Below are 21,368 nucleotides of genomic sequence, written 5' to 3' on the forward strand. Positions count from 1 at the left end.
TCTTCTTCGTCCGCCTCTCTCCCATTTCACTAGCATCCGCAAGATCCCCTACGCACGATCAAAGCCATTTCCAGGCGATGGAACCGTACGAGATGTAGACATTTTTGCCACTTTTCATTACAATTCACTTTCGCCAAGCTCCGGCCCGCCGTGGATTCCGTGGTGCGTGGTGACGTTTCATGTTTCCCTTTATTTGCTTTACAAGAGGCACGGTGCGCGCTCCGTTCCCGGAAGCGTTACGATGCGTTTTCGGGGAGTTTTTCCACGAGCCGAAATGGCCAGAAGGGCGCTTTACTGGTGCGGTGTAACATAAAACGCACTTGCGAACGGCTCAACTCCCCTCTCGCTCTGGGCGAACAGCCAGTCATTCCCGGTGGTAATGTTTCGCGCGAAAAGTAGGCGAGAGCTCCTCTAAATTTAATTTCTGCGTCATCGCGGCACGCGGATCAGGTTTTGATGGTGGTGCGTTTATTGCCCTTTTTTAGCGTTACGGTGTGCTTTCGCCGTTACCCTTTTTTCAATTGACGGTTGTTGTTGTTCTGTGTTTGGTTCTGCGCCTCGCCATTGTTAAGCAATGGGTTTATTGTTTATTAATTAGGAAGCAAGGAATGTGTTTTTAATTTGCAGATATGGCTTTTTCCGCATGGGAAGGATGTGAACTTTTATCGACTTTTAATGGTTAAACGACCGGAAGGAATTGCACCACTGTTCGTAAGCATTGTGGAAAGCCCAATGTTGCTTCAGTATTAAAGCATTTCCCGCTTTTGGGAAGATATCTCCTGACAAGAACAGTTTCAGGCCAACCAACTCTTTGCCTCTTCTATTGCTCTTCGCTTTAACAGCGATGTTTTGAAAGTGAAAGTTTTCATCAGTAGAGAGTTCTAACCAATCCCATGACACGGCAAACAAATCGGGCTAATGTAACATCCTTTCCGAATTAATAAATTTGATCCTTTATTTAAACATGTAAACCGGCTAGAAAAGATCCTTGAAACAGCTTTTATCTTTGTCTGGTGGGTGAACTTTTAACCACCAACAAAAAGAAAGCTCCCAACTTTCTGCACAACCTTTATCCCTTTTCGTAGTATGGATAACGAACAAACAACTTATCGGTTTCTTTCACCACCCGCCTTCATTTTGTGGCCTGTGGAAAGAATTGTGGAATTCTTTGCAGGCAGAAATTTCACTGATAAAGTTTGCTTGGTTCTGGTAAAAAAAAGAAAAGGATTTTGTTTCACCTTACACGCTACACTGCGATTAATCTTTTACGAGAGTGTGCATTAAAACCGTGGCGATCTTTCGGTGTAAACCGTGCACTCAATACAAATGTCTTAATGCACGCACTCGTCAACTGTGTGGGAAGATATTGACGGATTAATGTTAGAGCCATCTCAGTATCTCTTTCAATAATGTATTGCACAACGGTACGAAAATGGGTGTCAACTTCATCTCTTCAACTCCTTCCCGTGGATGGATGAACTTTTCAAAGATAACCCCAAGTTATCTAACCCTTGCTTCATCTATTCTAGCTGGGTAAGTCTGCTCCAATCCAAGAGGAATCCAAGAAAAGGAAACTTTTGCCAAGTGCAGGACTGAAAGGCAGGACAAGTTTTGTCGAAAATTCTTCTACCCGTGCATAATTCAACGAACCAACACTTGGCTCACCTCAAATTCTTCGTGCAAGTGGCGCGTTTTGGTGACCATTGCTCCCTGCGGGCAATTAAAAATGCGTCTTCTGGACAGTTGCAGCCAGCCACGATTACGCACGAAAAGTGTAATCTACATTTCGGATGTTTGCAGGTGCCAAATTCTCCCCCTACTGTTCAGTGGCGGATCAAGGGTATCGGGGGCCCTAGGCGCAACGACGAGTTGAGGCCCTCTGTAAATGGTAAATGTTGGTGGAGGGGGGAGGGGGGGGGGTAGCGGCACTAAAGTTGCTGTTGGGAGATTGAACAGTAAACTTGAAATGCCGTCGGGGCCCCCTTCGATCATCAGTCGCAAACTCTTCAATTTTTTGCTGGGGGGGGGGGGGGTGCAATTGATTCAGCGGGGCCCCCTTCGCAAATCAAATCCTTCGCAAATCATCTGTCGCAAACTCTAAAATTTTTGCTGACGGGGGGGGGGGGGTGCAAATGTTTCGCCAACCTCGGGGCCCCATCGGCCATCCTTCCGGGGGCCCTTGTCGCTAGTACTCTGTCCATACGGCATACTATAGAACGGCGATCTACGGGGCCCCTAAATCGGCGGGGCCCCAGGCGACCGCCTAGTCCGCCTACCGTTAGATCCGCCGCTGCTACTGTTGCTATAAAGGTCACCAGTCCATATCCGGGCACAATGCTCCGGGGTAGCGCGTGGGATTAGGAAGCGTAGAATAGATCCCATCAACAAGTGTCCTTCACATTCACCCATCAAACCCATCCGCTGTGCCAAGGGAAGGTAGCTCTAGGGCAAGCGCAAGCATTTGTCATGCCATCGGCACCAAAACGGCACCGGACTGACAAATAACACGCATGATGCGATGATGAAGATCTCCTGCCCGTGTTCAGTAGGCTTAAATCTTTTATCCCTTCGTGCTATTTTTCTCTGGAACGGAAATGTGAGCATCCGGAAGATTCTGCTCGGTATTCGCTGTACGACAGTGCCACATCGGGCGAATGGTGCAGGAACGGTCCCGGGTGGATGTGGTGTCAAATTCACAGGAAAAATAAATAATACGCCCTATCAATGCCCGATACTACCCGGATACGTACCCAGAGGTGGATCGATTTTTGCGGCCTAGCCAACGACCGGAAGCAATAGTGTTCTGCCGTGGTTCACAACCTCTCGCGCGCATATCTAGCGAATGTGCTTCGTTCTGGTACATCCCTTCCCACCGCCAATTTCAGCAGGTTTTGGATGCTGTGTCGTTCGGTCGTTCCGGCGAGGCTCAGCACACAGGACAGGTTGTTATCGCACACCTTAACGTTCACTGCCTGGATGGACGGTCGTTCGGTTCAATGGGCGTTGGGAGTATACGCTCCATTCCAACTTCCTTAAGCTCTCAGTTAACGTACCCGTCTATGAAAGCTGCCCACGGGCACGGAGGACGCTGCGCGTACATAACACGGTGGCTAAGCGACCATACACGGACCAGAATATAAAGTTGTTCACACAAAATCCACCAGCGAAGGACGACGAACTGCGTGCTGAAAGGCGAGGAGTAATCCGTCCTCCGCGAGCATTCTTGCACCGAACCAACACAGTTCGGCACACGGAACACGGTTGTTGTTACTTTTCGGGTAAATTTACCTTCGGGGGTGTTGAGAAAAAAGTTGATACCGTTTGATGTTATGAGCGCTGCCAGTGCTAAACCGGTGGATTGGGAGGGTGAACAGGAGAGGGGCGGAAGATGCATACCCTCGAAGCTGTTTTGCTCTGAGAAATGAGTCATCTTATCGCTTTGTTCGGTATGCTTTAACAAGTGAGAGTCATTTTGGAGTGCTTAAGTGTTCACTTTTGCTCGCATGGTTAAAGTAATTGTTCGAAATTGCTTGCGATTTTGGATGGAGAAAGGTGGGCGGAGTGAAATGAGTTTGCAAACACCTTAAGACACCTTTGACCAGAGCTGCGCCAGCTCCTACAATACGCTTAACCGTAGCAGTGAAGACATGACTGCCAGTTTGCGTAGGTTTGATAGTTCCAGCGTGTAGATCTTTACGCTTAAGTCGAAGAAGTCATCGAAAGCCATAAGTAAACAGATATTTTGTTTTATTACAGGGTTTTCCTGGTCAGCTTCCAATATCTACCGCATTATTTTTAAACAGCTCACCAGATATTGTTCAACATCAGATGTTGAAAAACACCTCGCAAGAATTACTTGAAATTGAAATGAAATTACTTTATGAATATGATTGTGAAGGTGTAATTCAGTTATTTTGTGATAATAATGTTCTAAATTAAATAAATTAGTATTAAATGTCACCAAATGTCGATTTTCACGTTTCTCTTTTGCAGTATTGGATTTGAATATGAGTGCACTGAGTAAGAGTTAAATCCTGCTAGATAATATATGGATTTAACACAGCGCGAAGAGCTTATGAATCTTATGAAGCTGATTTCCTCTGATTTCGGCTTACTGTTTATTGTTTTATGACATCCTTAAAGAGCCAATTCCTTCAAGTGTGGGTAAAAGCAGTCAACGAATAATTATACATTAAGCAAACAGCTTTATCGTTGTACTTTGACAGCACAATAATTCAATGAATTTCCTTCATGTTCTGAATTTGTAATCATTTAAAGCAACCAAAGCACTGCAAATTCTGACTCGCTTAAGCCGTACCAAAGTTGTGCAATATAAATAATAATAAACCGCCCAAAAAAAAATCAACAACTTCTAAACTTTCCCGTATCTAATTAAACCTCCACTCTGATTTCCTACATGCGAATCAGTTGGTCGAACCATCCAACCGTTTAAAACACCAATATTTCGACCGAACCAGCAATGGACCTTAGGACTATGGCAGAACTTTCTCATTACCACAGCCCAATCGCTGGATCAGCAGACGGCCAGCAAAAAAGTTATAAGCCGCTCCCCGCTAGTTTGTACTAATTTACATGCAAAACAAACTCACACTGTCGCCTGTGCGATGAGGGAAATGCGTAAGCCGTACTTATCCCTTTTTTTGCCACGACACTAAAGGACAGGCGAAAAACATTGCACTGCTTTTAATTTTCCAACCAAAGGTCAGCCATTGTGTCGGTGGTTTGTCTTGTTTCTTTGCCATCCGTTTATCACGGGCTTCTGTTTGTGCGCGGTGCGACAACTTTAACCCAAAGACAAAGCACTTTTGCCAATTTCGTCTGTTGCGCGTCCATTTCAAGAGAAGTTCACGAAGTGATTGCATCTCTTCTTCAGCCCTGCATAATTGTTCGCTACTATTCTGTCACGTCCGTACGTACCCGCCATGGGGAGCATCGCCCAGCAGCCAACTAATGATGCCGCAACAATTCAATCGAGCTGGCCACGGTTTCAGATCGACCTCGATCGTCCAGCGGTGCACGGTGGAGGTATTAATTAGAATCTATTATTTTGTCAGCCGCCCCAAAGCAGTGCGGAGGATACTGTTGGCACCGGTTGCTGCTAAACTTTGCCCACAATCGATCCGCCTTTGGCCAGTTTTCCAAATTTCGCTCCGCCAGCTAGCGCGCTGTCGGTCCGTGAGATCGTGCCTGAAACACATTCATTAACGTTTTGATTAATTTAGCCACCCGTCGCTACTAGTGCGCCGGTCGTCCCCACTGCCACACAAAGTTTAAGCAATGGTTGGGAGGCTTCATTATCATCATCATCGGCGGCCGAAAGTCATGAAAGATGGGACCCGGCTCAAGATGGGAATCTGGGCCATTCTTTTGGCACCCTTTCAGTCAGCCCTCCTTTGACCACCACGCAAGAGCAGAAGAGCAACATCGCGCGCGATTATATACCCCCATTGCGTACAACGAGCGTGTGGGTAGGCGAACCCCAAAACGATATGCTTCGTTCTCCATCGCCCCAGGGAGTAGCATCATCGTTGCGAACGATGATTGATGAGTTACAGGTTGCTTTCATTACTAAAACAAAACGAAAAGAACCTAACCACATTCACGGACACACTTGCCTCGCTGCTAAATTCATCCGTAATATTAGAGCGGCGTATCAGCTGTTCTGCCTCCTCTTCAGTTAATCTTTTGCCAATTTAACTAGTCCCGAACGCCAACGCTAAAAGAGCTGCGAGAGTGGAAAATTGTTGCGTCGGCCAGTCCCGTGACCCTACACCGTGATAATGATTCTCAAGCTACCTACCCTTCACTGCCGCTGCCAATAGTTTACCTAGGGGGTTTATCTATTGCACAACCCCCGCACACCAGCGGATGGACAGGGCGAAATGGAGATTGTGTTCTTTTCGATGCTTTGCTAGCTGTTTGGCTGTTTGTGCAAGTTACAAAATCGAATGCCGAATCAACTTTGGCCATTAATTAAATGTACTTTATCGTTGGGGAAACTGAAAATTCACGCGAACTGTGAGCGTGGAGCAATGGGGCTGGGGCGAACAAAAACATTTCAATATTTTCGCCAACACAAAACACTAACGAGGTAATCCGCATCACTTGACTGCCATAACTCGACTCGGCGGTGGAAAAAGTTGCTTTTGCAATAATAAGCGCAACCTTTTACTACAGCCAAGGTGGGATAAGTTTGCCCGTTTGGCCAAAGTGCAACCGTTGCCGAATAGCACGGTTCAATTTGAAGTCGGCTATCTGGTTACGCTAAGAAATGTGGAAATTTCGATTCAAAACAACAACTGGAGATTTTTTTGGCTGATTGCTTTTACCGTTTCATTTTCAATAATATGCTGAAAAGCTGATTTCAAACTAAATTTGTATTGGAGTACACTTTAGTAAAACTGTCCTTATGTTCATTGTTATTTTACTTGATTTAAGATTGATGCTATTCCAATATTGCTACCTTTCGTTATTCAAGAATCATTTCCGATAGCATTTATTTTGGAGATAATTCGTTCGGAGATGCTAAACAATCTGTAAAGTTCCAACAACTTTATAATGTTTTCAAGCGATGTTTTCAGAATGTCTATTAAGGCTAATTTTCTGTTTTTGTTAGCTGATTTTAATCAATCTGCTGATATGTTTGGTGTTACCCAAGTTATTTTTATATCTGGTCAAGTATTCCATAGTCAAGCAACAAAAAAAACGTTACGTTTAATTTTCGGATAGTCTTAAAATATATTGGTCAAATTGTAAACTTTTACAAAAAGTTTAAAAAAATGGAAAAAACGAATTACAGAGCTACAAGTATTGGGTCAGTGTTATTAGAGATATATTGAATGCTTATTATAGCACACTAGACATTTAAATTTCAAGGATGACACAATCAGTGCAGCAAAATGTCATGAGTATCACGAGATTTTCACCAACAAAAGCAATGAACATATCCGTGGTAGCTTGATACTCATTGCTGATAGTCAATAAAAGTGCGTCATGACATGCTGAACACGACATGTGAATTTTGGAGTTCAACGCGATGCTCTGACTGACAAGCTTAGAAACTCAAATCAGATCACGTACACAACTGAGATGATCAGAGTGACTATACTCAAACAGTTGGAGAATCAATCACATGCTTGGTGACATTTAGTTTAGCACCCAACTTTTGGTCACTCACTTGGTCACGACATTGTTGTCGGCGATAATCACGACATTCTTGGAATATACTTGGCGCGTGGGTTCTAGCAACAAAATGAGCATGCTTTCTCCATCTATCTGTTTTGATTATCGGTCGGGTCAAACAGAGCGAGAAAACATGCTCATTTTGTTTCTTGAAACCACTCGCACGCACCGCATATCTCTGACTGAAAATGTCGCGACCAAGTGATTGACCAAGATTTGGTTGCAAACAATGTCACCAAGCATGTGATGGTCGCACCAACTGTTTGAGGCTCGGCTCTGATCATTACAGTAGAGCTCGTGACGCTGAAATGATTTTGTTTCAGCCGGAATTTGTCATGACTATATCAATGACATTTTGAAAAACTGATCACAGCAAAAAAAAAATGTCGTGAAATAGTGACTGACCAAGCGATGTCATGAGCATGTATTAGTCACCTCTGATTATCATAAGTGAGTACGTGACGCCTGATATGGATTTTGTTTCAGTCAGTTTTTTTATGATATCGACAGCGACATTTTACAGCACTGGACACAATGGCATTATCATAAAAAAAATCTTTAGAACTGTGAAAAACTTTGTTTCTTGTTTGACTTTTCCCCTTTCATTTTAAAATTTTATTGTACTGTTATTGATGTACTAATTACCACATAAATTGGCTTTGTAAATGTTATGTTGCTAACCCAAGTGCGAAGTATCTCGCATTTGACAATACTTGTTACATGTTATTTATAATTTTCCATTGAAGCTTGTTTTGCTAGTGTTCTTTTAAGTTGCTTGTTTTTGTCTGAGAAAAAGTGTATCATTTTTACCAAAACCATTTTCCAGCCATGGCCAAGAACAATTCAAATGCTGTGAATGTTTTCAATTATCGCTCTGGCGGCGCTGCCTGTTTCTGCCGAACCGTTCATCAAAAATCAAATCAACACCGCGGCCAAACCCGGACAGATAACCGGGTTTTCCGACAACCATCACCACCTGGTACCACCACCCACCGTTGCCAGACACGTACTCATCCTTGAAAACACGGCCCGAATCCCTTTGCTCCGTTTTCGACGAATCTCCTCCTCCGAGCGAAATGTTTGCTCCATTCAATCCCAAAATTCAATCTTCCTCGAGCACGATCCGAACACACATCCGCACGGCGTCTGCCTGGGTGAATGCTTTATGCCACCACCAACGCCGCCGCCACCAACGCACCGACGCAAGTAACACACCGATCGTGAAAAATGCAAAGGAATAATTTTACTGCCATCATTTACGCGTGGTGCAATTCCGGGAGCGTGTAGCGATGAGCCGCGGTACCGAGTACCGTGTCCAATTCGGAGGAAGCTTTTTGCTGCACGTCGGTACGCGCCTACACCAGCCAAGAACCGAGAGCAAAAAAAACAGCCTCCCTCCCAATCAAAATTGACCCGTTTGCAAACGGAAGACGCTCCCAATCCGGGCCGGTTTTGGGGCGGCTGCGGAAACGCAAATCGAAAACCAGACTAAACAAGGCCGCCAAAGAACAACCTACGATATGGTTGCTTCGGAATTGCTGTCTTCTTCCTCTACATATTCAAAAAGGCGCTGCAAGCTCGAACGGGCAGAAGCGAAATTGCAAAATAATTCACTCCCTTCCAACCCCCCCTCATCCGACGCCCCCTTCCCATCCCAGTAATGGTGTGGCTTGAAATGAGCTTCTCGGATTCAATTTCATGCGAAGAGTTTTTCCGAAGAAAATCATCCATGTAGAATCGACAAACCCCATCGGCCGTGTGAAGCACATCGCACAGCCGATTGAACCAACCGATGGGATCCAGCCCGTTGGCGACCATTTACCGCAACCCTCCCTCTCTCTTCATTTCTCTTTTAACCCTCCTAAACCCCCCTCCCACGGGGGTGGCGCCAGCCTGAAAAACTAATACCACGCCACCATCGTCTGCTCCTCTGCCGGACAGTGGGCGCTGCTTGCCGAACCACTCTTTCACCGTATGGTTGCGTTTCCATTTGGGAAATGAAATGGAATTCATTCTGCCATATTTTGCCAACAGCGAGACGGTGGCATGCCCACCAGGCAACTCTGCATTCCTCCGTCCCACCAAGCCCACAATTATCAGATAAATGGTGTTATTATAATTATCATCACTGATTTTTATGCCATTAATATGTGCGGTTGCTGCTGCTCCTGCCATTTGCTTCTTTTGCCACTGAGAAGAAGTAACGAAGAACATCGGCGCAGCACAAGCAAAACTGGGCAAAAGTGGTGGAAAAATTCATTGACCCTCCCAGAGCCCGGTCGTGTGTGTGTGTGTGTTGCGTTTGGTTCGTTGAACCGTTAGCAGCTCCAGTCCCCGGTGTCGATCGGAATCCGTGCCGACTCAACATGAGCTTGGCTAGGGCGGCACAATGCTACCATCGCCTACTACCCATTCCGGTACGGCGATGATCGAGCTCCCAGCTCAGCTTTGTGTTGAGCTCCGGTGCGCGGAGCTGCCGGATTGATGCATGGGCATGTTTTAAATTAATTATCAAAAAAAAAAGCGGCGTATGATACAGCAATGCTACACTGCCAGCCGCTTGAAAACGGGCAGCCCAGACACGTGCAATTATTTGTTTGTTTTCCATCATGCTCTGCCTAGGCCTCGGTCTGGCCTCGGTGGCCGTAGCCTAAGCTAAAGGTGTAGAAATCTTGCTTCGCGATCGTGTCGGACCGTTGATCACTATCGTGTGCAGATCTATTAATTAATGGTGTGCTAGGTTTGGTTACGCTTCGTGGTGCTGGGCAGGGACGTGTGGCTTCTTAATTTCCTGTCCTGTCCTCTGGGGTACGCCGTTTGCCGTTCTATGGCAGGGGTGAGCAACTTGTCGATGTTATACTAAATATTTACATTACCATAAGCTGGCACGTGCCCAGATTTTGTTAGCTTGATAAAAGCTGTTTAACACATTTCAATCAGCGCAGGTCTGTGCTGGAAAGCTTTTGTTCCTTGCCACCTTCAGAGTAAAGAGTGAATAAAAAACGTAAGGAAAATAATAAAAAGGAATGAGGTAATAAAAGTCAATTAACACACGCGAAAGAACAGTAATTTTAACACACACAAAAACAGGTGAATTTAAATGGAAGACCTTTTTTTTTCTTCTGCCGTCTGTCGTTTTAACTGCCATCTTTATGGTTGCAATAATCTTTCGTACCTCGTACAAGTGTACTCATGTTTCCTTTTCGCCTATTTTTGCCGGTTTGCCAGCCTCTGCTCACCCCTTCCCAGAAATGTGGGTTCCAAAACGATCTAATCGTGCCAAAGGAAAGATAGCAGCGACGATGCCTAATTGCTAGTTTGTGCAAATGCGAGGCATTAAATCGATTCAATGCTTGGCCTAGCCTGAAATGGTGGTGGGCGAAAGGGTCACCGCCCACTAGCCACTAGCGTAATGCGTTTTCCATCTTCAGCCAGTGGAAAAGTGCCCCCAAACTATAGAACCTTTCCCGCCTTTCAACGCCTTGCGCCTTGGAAGGGGATGCTAGCTACAATGTACGGCCTCGCGTTAAACAAACACACACACACGCACCCAGCTAAACCATGAAAAACATACGCTTCAGTGCTGGTCCTGGACGCAAGACGCCTCTACCACTGTGCACGTTATGGTTCACTTTTGGTGCTAAAATCCAATTAGAATGATTTTTTCTTGTCTCGCCCTTTCCGATAGTGTAACCTACGAACAGAATCGTCTTACTCGAGAAGATGTCGGGGCAACGGTTCGTGAAATTGGTGTTTGGCGTACGCGCACACTCGCCAAACCCCCAAATGATAGTAATTTGACCGAAAGCAACCGTTCTCGCTCTTTGCAAATCGTGAATCGCGTATCACTGTGATCCACGATCTTACCATTAATCAATTAAGACACACGCGGCCCTCGGCTCGGAAGCAATGCGCCCCGAGGCTATCGCTTACAACATATCCTTCGAGCCGCTGCGAGCCTAAAAGCCGAAATTCCAATCTTCCTTTATCGCAAATCCGTTATTTTTAATTGCTTTTGCTCAGCTCATACAAGACGCGCTGGCGGTTGGCGTTTGAATCTACAAATTTAACGGTTGCGGCTCGGTTGCGCTTACAGCCGAAATTTTCATATCTCGGCGTATCGATGGGGAAGAATTCTGTGCACCCAAGGTTTAGATCGGGCCGAGACACACCTCCGCACACGAAACCGGCAGCAAAACCGGCCCCTGTCAAGTCACGATCTTTAATGTGGCCCGGCATACCACTTTCTTTCCCTATTTTTATGGTTGTTGTTTTGAAGAGACCATCCCACCATTCCCAACGGAGCCCGATAATCTATTTCGCCGGTCGGGGAGTACCCGTTATGCTTAACTCTCTACTTTGAGCGCGCGCGCACCCCCCCCCCGAATAGGTCACTTTCTGTTCCGATGGTCCCATGCATGATTTGACCGAACGCCCGGACCCCGGTGGTACACAGGTCATGAACCGACGGCCATGACCGTGTCCCGTTTGGGGTCGTTTCTTTTCGCACCGTGCATTGCTTCGGGCACTGAGTGCCCCACAGTGATGCCATTTGCCCATCATCGATTTCATCTCTACCCAGGCGGACTGGGCGCCTGCAAAGTGTAAAAGGCACAACGACTACACAAAAAAAAACCCTTCCATCTGCTTTTTCTACTTTGTTGCTCGTAACGAGACAGTGGAAGCGACTCCTGCCAGCATGCCAAACCGATGGTCCGGGGTTTTGTATCAGTTGAACCCGAGCAAGTGGACGATTATGGGGGGGAAATTTAACCCATTATGCGGTGGATGATTCACCCTTATGGTGCTGTGAGAGAGCACTCCGCAATCGTTGTGGGTTATGGCATCGAAGCCATTCGACTGCCATTTTGTTATGAATTGCTACCCTGTTTGTTGAGAGCCATATTGATGTAATTATTTAATTATTAATATACAATGATTATGATTATTTTATATTTATTGTGTGGCTTGGCACTTGGCTTGGCTTTCAGTAATTTATTGAATACCCATAATCAGTCCTACGTATGAAGGCACGGCCCGTTCGGCGACTGAACCCATGACATGAATGATTGTACCACGAGATTACCCGTCTCTAAATCGCTAAATGCTTACAACCTTGTTGTTGACCTGTTTATTTATCAATCGGTGCATCCGAAAATCCTCTTGTTCAGAGCAAAACTTAGAATAATAATGCTGAGCTATTGCAAAAGAAGAGCTTAAGAATTCGTTTCATTTTGTGTAGCGTATTCCAAAATTAATTAAATTCAGTAACAAAACATATTTAATACAAAAAAAAGAAATTGAAACATCTCTCGATTGCATGTTAAACAGTTGGAATTTTGGATTTATGGGCGGATTTAATTTCAAGCGGACGGAAACACGATCGGTAAGAAAATATTAAAAAAAAATCGTTTTTCCGGTGAGGGTAACATTCCGCCAAATTGGTTTCACGCCCCCAGGCGCAATTAGTCATCTTGTGTGCGATGCTGGAAACATTCGCCTAAGCATTGTAAACGCAATAATTACACCAAAAAATAATAAAAAAAATCACCATTTCGGAGACACACAGTTTTCTCCTCTGCTTAAACTACACTTTTCAACAATATGCAAAAATTCATAATTCATGAAAGAATGATGCCCTTGCGCTTTTCCCCGTTGCGTGTGCTGCCCTGAACCGAACTCTCATTCCTTCGGGGAAACCAAATACCACACCGGCAAAATTAAACTCTAAACCGAGGGGAGCAGGCGCTACTCAATCAAGTTCCGCATAACTTCAACCATCCATCAATTTTCCTTCTGCTCGTGGACACGCACACACCGGCTACATAAGCGCAAAAACATTCCGCATCACCCTATTCCGTACAAAAAACAACAACAAAAGCAACAAGATAAATGTGAAAAACACAGAACAAACGGAAGATCATCCGGCCAAAAAGGCGAATGCCGTCGACCGGACGCGCGCGCCGCCCTCTCGCTTAGCTCGCTAGCAGCCGCATCTGGTTCGACAAATACAGAATTTAAATTTCATGCTTCCAGTATTAGCAGCGAAACATAAAAAGTGCGCGTTGCCGTGCGTTCTTGCGCTCGCTGCTGAATTTCCCCTGAAATGCGCTGTGAAATGCGGCGGGATGGATACGGATGGACAACGCAGCAGCAGCATTATTTCTGCGCATCGCGCGCCCAGGAATGGAAAAAAAACAAGAATTTCCCCGCGCTCAGCCCCCAAGGCACAGGCAAGGCATAAAATTAGTTTTTGATGTAGCGAAATCGATACTTTGTGTATCCTTTCCGCGAAGCGCGTCGTGTGCTGTGGAGCAAAAGTTTTTGCCCTCATACCCGAGAAACCGAGAGATTGTATTGCTCTGCTGCTGGGCGTTATCGTGAACCGTTTGAACCACGATGATGTTACAACCAGCCGGCAGAACCTATTGTTTTTACCTGCCGTTAGCATGCACCTTCTTTATCTGTGGAAGAGTTTTTATAGCCTCCTCCTTCCCAAGCATACATACTTGACAGAGTTCTTTGAAACTCAACCACTTTTCTCGGATGTTACCGACAGGGTCTGGATGGTGTCGATTATTATCATGCTTCTCAGGCTTCGCAGACGATTCAATAACCTCGTCGAACCTCGTTGGAAGTTAATTTTTCACCCAACTGTCACACCCAAGATGGGCGCTTTGGTTGTGGCCGGGCATTAGCCTAGGGCTAGATTATAACGCAGGCATTCAGGTAGAGACACACACACACACACACCTAATCGAATCGTTAGGGAGGCCGGCCGGAACCTTCCCATCGCACTTCCTGTGGCAGGAAATTTAGTTTTGTTAGCTCGTTTTCAGTTCAGCTTCTCAGCGCGAGCCCGTCAGCCGTTGCCGCATTACCCAAACGAGGCGCCCAAACGCCGCCGCCGCGACCAGCATGGGCATTGCAGTAGGTGCAACAAAGTGATGGGCACCGCCAGAGGCACAAAATAAAGAAAAACCTCTCCCGTATCAAGCACCCGCGTTGACAGAACGCTGCCGGTATCGTTTTGTCTGATGACCGGCACGATGTTATTCCGCGGGGGATTGGAAGCGAATCGAGAGTTGGAAAAACCAACTTTCTGATAGCGGATGGCAAAGCATAAAACTGATAAGCGATCATGAACGCACGGCCGCGCACCGACAGGGATAATCGTTTGTTCGCTAATGTTTTTAATCATGTTTTTCCGGTTCGGTTTCGGGCCCGAGGAAGTGCCGGCTTTATTGGCAGCACTAATCTCTGACAAAGCCGCACTTTGGCACCGGATGGTCAATTGTGGTTGTGGGGCGAAGCGTTTGGAAATTAAAACAAAGCTGCTAAACGACGACGGACGACGCCAGGTACCAGGTCGTGGAAAACCGGGCTGGGTGGGATTGCGTTTTCCCCGAACAAAACGAATGGTGAACGGTTCTGAAAACGGCAGATTAGATCGCTTCCATTCGCGGCCAGAGCGTTCGAGTAGTGTGCTGTTCATGTTTTCGAGGATTTAATCAACATTACGAAGGCATTCGCTTCTTTTATCGTTTTATCAACGCGGGAAAAAAATATACCACACAATTCTAGGCAAGCTTTTCAAACAAAATTTAACCTCCGTTCGTTGAAGTCACATTGACTCGCTTGGTTGCCAAAGTTGCCGTACATTTGGGTCCCTTGTTTGTGCCCTTGTTCCCTTCAAAATAGATAAGTACACATTTAGATGAAAGCCATTGTGTTCCGTATGAAGCATCATTCCCCGTACTGAACAAACTTTCTCCAAAAGGGCAAAGTTTATCGAATTCATTCCACGTCTGAATTGTCCAAGCAGTACACCCTGTGGTACACAGCGCCATCTCGAAAGCCACGCAGTACATTAACAAATGTGGCTCGCGTTTTCGTGGCTGGCTCGATTTAATAGGATGCGAGCGAGATGATGAGCGAAACTTTTGCACCACCACTGCTCAACAGGCATCGATTACACAAAGAGCAGCAAAGGCGCATAGACACGCTTTTGTGCGATAAATATTCAACGGCCAACTGCCAAAAATTCCTAAATTACAGCGCTGGGCATGGTGTTTAGCATCTCGGTTGAATGGTTTTGGACAAACGATGTTTTTAAGAAGGCCTTCTTCCGGCATGGCTCGTGCGCTTCTTCAGAGGGGTTTGCTTTCGCTATCGTTAGTGGTGCTCTGGTGCTAGGTGCTACTTCCTCCCATGGTATCGTGGACAATATATCATTATCTAATTAATATCACATTCAAAGGCCCAGTATCGGTGAATTATGCCCTTCGGGGGGGATATGGTGTTCTGCGAAACCGGCTGCTTTGCGGCTATTGTTTGCAGACTTGCCAGAACAGTCAACCTTGATAAATGGAAGATGATTTGGGGTTGAGTTTTGGCGTGATAAAATTCCAGTCTCTAGCCCCTCATGTGAAAGGTGTCAAAACGAATAGGCACAGCATTGCGGCAGCAGCGATGATATTAAACATTACAAATTTGGAAAAAACAACAAAACCATTTCAGTCACACTTCAGTAAACGATTTCCTGGCGGTATTTACTTTGTGTCTTGGGGCACTGCGACACCGTGCGTACGTGCAATAAGACGAGCAATAAACTGCTCGTCCTACTGCCACGCTTGTCCCTATTCTGTTGGCGCTGAACGCTATTTTAGGTGAAGGAAAACTATTTTCTCAGCCATTTGCACTTTGAATGTAGCATAAACACATAAATAACAGCGTGGTGTAGATGTCTTACAACCGAGACTCCCACACAAGCTGGTGGGTGTGTCTGTTAGAAGACGGGATAGGTAGGGTGACTAGAGCAAAACGTCAACCTTTCGATATATACTTTACCAAAACTGAAAAGTAAACAAGCTCCCTAACCACCATGAAAGAACTGTTAAAGATTTGAAGCGCGAAAGAAAACGAATTCCTCGTAAAATGGGATGATGCTTTCCACAAAATCCAATCTGCCGCCGAAATCAACAATCGATCGTACCCGGCACGCTAAGACAGACCAGCGCAGACAGACTTTTCGGAGCATAATTTTGAAGGTTGATCGGTTCGCCGTTGCCCAGATTGATTTGTCACCCACATTAGCCCATGATTTGACAGTTGATCGACAAGTTGTTTGCTAGCCGTCCCGTTCGCGCTACTTTGGTTGAGAGTTTTTAGTAGGAAAAGGGGAGGATGGCTGCAGAATGTAGAGCAGGGGGAATCAAATGACGGATTAATGGAGCATACCACGAAAAACGCCATAGGGGAGCAACAGTCGTTTTCTAAACTAAAACACACACACATTGATTAGTGAAGGGAGTATAAAAATACATTGATCAAAGAGGGGAAACGTAGCACTTTAAGAGGAAGACAAGTTTAGAGGAACCTAACGATCGTCTTCGGCGAAGGGTAGAATACCAGTTCGATTGACAAGCAAGCGACCAGATGCAACATTTCAACCGGTTTTTGTCTAACGTCGCGTGACAAGTTGCGATATTTCGTACTATGGTATAGTTTGCGAACATATTCTGCAGATACAAATATTCTAAGCTTTATGATTAGTGAATTGTGCGTATCAAGTTCTCAGTTTGTCTCATTCAGGTTGTCTCATTTCTGTTTATTCGTGTGTGTTTTAATCCAATTTCGTGATGTATGCAATAGCTTTTGTCATATTTTGAACTCCTCTGAATCCAGTAAACATTTTTTTCGAGTCTTAATCACAAAACAATAAACATGTTTTTAAATAACTCTAACGAAATTTTGTGAATACAGGGCTACAGGATTACAGTCATATTATGGAATATTTCAATCGGTTAAGGGAATGTTTCGAAACCGTGGAGGTTTGCAATCATATAATGGAGTGTTGCAATAGAATAGAGAAGTTTTGCTAGCATACTGTGGAGCTGTCACTTGACTTTGGTGTAAATATTAAATGCTGTCATGTTCACGATAGAAAACCGTTTGTAATTTAAATTGTGTACTAAATATCATTTACACTTCAATGTTGTCTTGCTTCAACTTTAGCAGGTTTGCTATAAGAATAAAATTAAAAAGGAGCCATTACCCAACCAACCAAACCGAGCTCTTTCGAAGCAAATCCTTCGTGATGAGCGAGAAAGCATGTCACGCATCTCACGTGTTGCCATGCGAACAGCTGCGCGTGTAGATGTGTGAGTGCGCGGAGAAAAATTGATGGATGACGAATGGAGGAAGGGGAGGAGCTTCACTCTGTCGAAGCATCTGAAGGGGGCCGAACGCTCTCTTCACATTTTGCGAAGAATCAGTTTAACTCAAACGCTTGGCAAAGAGGATATACTACTTTGAGGCACTAAATATTTCAGGCAATGGAGTCGTGGTCTATTAGTATTAGTATAAATTATTTCCCTTGCCCCATTTATGAATTAATTTAAAGGAATAAACATTAATCTGAGTAAAATTTCAAAAGTCACTTTTAGCGAAAAACTTTTTCCAAATGTGTTTTGAAATTCTGAATCAATCTTGTAAAGTCGGTTTTTTCATACAATGCGTACTTTTTCAGATATTTGAAAAAGTACGGTTCACAGGGTGCGCGGATGATATACTAGCAATGCTATTACAATGAAATGCTATTCCGCTCTATCAAATTTCCAGCTGAGCGATTTTGTCTGTTTACGTTAGAACCGCTCCATTATTATTGCGCCTTTTACGTCCTCACGCGCGAATTAGCAAATAGTTAAAGTGTTAGGCCCGCTTGTGATGAACAGTAGATCCACCTACTACCATGTTTCAATTCTCTGATTAAATCGCACGTAATAAATAAATCGAATATCTCTCCTTCCATTTTCAATTCAAAACACATATCCACTGCACATAAGGTAGGAAGATAGATGAGAGGAGGAGGAGGAGGAGGAGGAGGAGGAGGAGGAGGAGGAGGAGGAGGAGGAGGAGGAGGAGGAGGAGGAGGAGGAGGAGGAGGAGGAGGAGGAGGAGGAGGAGGAGGAGGAGGAGGAGGAGGAGGAGGAGGAGGAGGAGGAGGAGGAGGAGGAGGAGGAGGAGGAGGAGGAGGAGGAGGAGGAGGAGGAGGAGGAGGAGGAGGAGGAGGAGGAGGAGGAGGAGGAGGAGGAGGAGGAGGAGGAGGAGGAGGAGGAGGAGGAGGAGGAGGAGGAGGAGGAGGAGGAGGAGGAGGAGGAGGAGGAGGAGGAGGAGGAGGAGGAGGAGGAGGAGGAGGAGGAGGAGGAGGAGGAGGAGGAGGAGGAGGAGGAGGGGCTATAAACACGTACGTAAATAAAGGGGGCAGGGCGCGCGTGTGAGCGAGAACGCGGCAGCATACGAGAGATTTTTTTTCTCTTTTGTAGCATTTCGGCTAAACACCCGAGCCTAACTTCGGTAGGAACTGCCTATCAAAGTTGATACACCTTCGGTAGAGAACTTCTATCGAAGCTATATCGAAGCAAATTTACTTCGAAAGAGCACGGTTTGGTTGGTTGGGTAAATTGCAAATGAATTGTGAAAACAAAAAAAAGGTTTTATACTTTTCGGCTCAGCCATAAATACTGAGAAAAAGTAGCGATAATCATGTATTGTATTGTTAGTTTGTCAACTTTTTAAGCTTTTAAAGCTAACAACACGAGGAAAACTTAAATAACGTCAGTCTTACTTGTAAGGGAAAAATATTTGAAACAGACAAAATTAAACATATTTCCCATTTATGTCCATCCAGCACCGAAGTATCGACGCACTGTGTAGCGGTACATGTTGCACGACTAAGCGCCATGTATCGCCACTCTAACGCCGTCGGTATCGCAACTTGTTTCAAACAAACCGTCGCCGAGAGCAGAACGTGTCCGAATATCGTGCTCCCGCGTGTGAAGCTCTCGCTGCTAAGCCCATCGGTCAGCACCATCCAGGAAATTTAAATTGGTAGGCAACTGGTACGTCTGTGTAACCTACCATTCTCATCCGTTGTGCAGTGTAACGCCCACGCAAGCAAGCATTAGATGCCAGCATTTGATTTTGTTCTCGCTAAAGTGGCGATAAGTGGCGACATCGTTTCCAATCTGTCGAACGTACGGGCTGCCAACCATCTGGTATGCGTTGATTCATCGTCCAAGCTAACCAGCGGCGTCCTACGCGTGTTGTCCACGCTGCCAGATTCGTAACCGATGGAGCCGCCTGGTGTGTGGAAGATGATGCGTGTAAAGTGTAACTCTTGTGTCTAGTGGAGTTGGTTTTTGTTGTTGGTGGTGTCTACCGGTCGCTCAATTTCGCTGTCTACTGTTTGGCAAATTGTTCCATTCATCGTGCAAGTGATAGAATTTATCACTCTGACTGACGAAGTATCGTTCCCGGCGAACACTTTCGTCCTGGTAAATTGAGTAGTGATTGAGTGCTGGTGCTCTGTGTGAAGATACGACCGCTTCCAAGCGAAGGTATTGTGCAGTCCGTTGTTAGTGAAAAAGTTCTCTAACTTATTACGGTTCATGTTTTATCATCGGGCGAGTACGACTGTTACGATCTCCACCGGTGGCTACCATTAATTACTTACTCGTCCAACGAGACAGCGTCAGCCGGTGGAAATTGAGTGGAAAATTATGCTTCACTTTAGCCCGAAGCGTGTAAGCTTTTGCCGTTGACAAAACATCTTTCGGGAGGAGCTCATGCTGATGGAATACTGAATGATCTGCTATATTATTTTTTTTATTTTTTTTTGGCTTGTATCTCCTATCCCACGCTGCAGTGCCATTCGTTTTCACGCCGAATGATAAAGTGCCGACCAGCCGGCACAGTGATAAATGTCTAGGCGAAAAATTATTACAAGTGATATGAATAGGAATACGATTTGTGCAACTCGTTCAAGAAGCAGGAATGTTAACGTGCTGTGATGATTCGATAGTGTATGTGTTTGTGTGTGTGTAGCGCTGTGTAACACTTTAAATATTATTGTGCACTGGTTGTAGCGTGGCTGTGTTGTTAATCCTGTGTGCTTTGGTAGATAAAATTATTGTGAAAATTAAAAAGAAAGAAACGCTCTCTAAAGCTGTAGCGGTGTTACAGGAATTAAAATTACTTGAAAACAACCACCCCTGGCAGCCAACGTCGTGGTTCGAGCGCAACGAAACGCCCAAGAACATAAAGATAAAGTTTGCTCATCGGTTCGTGCATGGGCGGTAAGTAACATCGAAATTGTACTTGAAACCACCGTCACCGATTCGGACGGCATCCTCCAGGAACCATTAACAAAAACCGATCAACGCGTGGGAAGGAGGAAAATCTGATCAGAATAGAAAGAATCCTCCTATCAGAATTAACCGCATTCATTAGCGGCACCCACGTCAACGTAATGTGACAGACATTATAAGCGTACTTGGAACACGTAAGAGCAAGCGTCTCCGTAATGTATTTACTTGCCCCGTCGTCTTTGTCGCCGCATAATTTTGGGCGATAATCACTTTACGGCCTACATGGTACATGGCCCCCACCCCTAATGTACTAACAAGAATCGCGGTGGTTTTGTGATTTCTTCGTCTTTTGGGCCGAAATGTTAACCGCAGCGAGAAGCGGTTGTTTGCTAGAAACGTTCCACTGAAAAGACAAGGTTAATATTACCATCTTGGATCCAAATATTCTTTGAAAAACTTCATAAAAATGGCTGTTCCTCAAGCAAGTGTTGTGTGTGCGCAAATGAGTTCGTAAGAAACGGTTGCTTGTTTGTTGATCACTCCATTATTCACTTGAGAACATTAATATTGTGCATGCCAGAATGACACTCCTTCCAAGATACCAGCGTGTTGTCTTTGTAATTATTCGCCAAAAACTTTGTTTGCGTCCCAACAGGAAGGTGTTATTACCCTTTTTTCGGAGAACTTTGCGTGATTCAAATTAATTATGCTCAACAACCTTGCAACTACCTTCGTCCATTCATTGCTATGATCGTACCCGTCATACGATACGCTACTTTGAAAGCGCTTTCGTTATATTTAACTCGTTGCAAGCACTTTTCCTTGCTTTTTTTCCCAATCACGTGCAGCAAACGTTCGTTTTTTTCTTTGCAACGCTTGCCAACGCCAAGCAGGCTGAGAAAGTTTCCATCGTTACTAATTGAACCGGTGCCGGGACGCTGACGCTTGGCGGTATTCCTCTTCCCGGAATCGTCCACTGCCGTGCCTCTTGTCGTGCAATAAATTTTCCCCCGG

At 45.2% G+C, this 21,368-nt stretch overlaps 1 protein-coding gene across 3 annotated transcripts in view; it reads left to right on the top strand.

The window, feature by feature from the left end:
* The window catches only part of LOC120893262 (neuromedin-B receptor-like), an 85,789-nt gene that overhangs the window by 27,829 nt on the left and 36,592 nt on the right, over window positions 1-21,368 (top strand). Inside the window, exons 1-2 of one of the 3 annotated variants that reach the window (XM_040295095.1) lie at window positions 18,945-19,095; window positions 19,913-20,342. The exons of 1 other annotated variant lie outside the window; for it this stretch is intronic. The gene's annotated coding sequence lies outside the window, so the exon portion shown is untranslated. Of the gene's footprint in view, window positions 1-18,944; window positions 19,096-19,912; window positions 20,343-21,368 lie in introns of those variants that run through there. One more of the 3 variants, XM_040295254.1, reaches the window with a different exon arrangement.

This window comes from Anopheles arabiensis, chromosome 2 (genome assembly GCF_016920715.1).
Source record: "Anopheles arabiensis isolate DONGOLA chromosome 2, AaraD3, whole genome shotgun sequence".
Taxonomy (NCBI): domain Eukaryota; kingdom Metazoa; phylum Arthropoda; class Insecta; order Diptera; family Culicidae; genus Anopheles; species Anopheles arabiensis.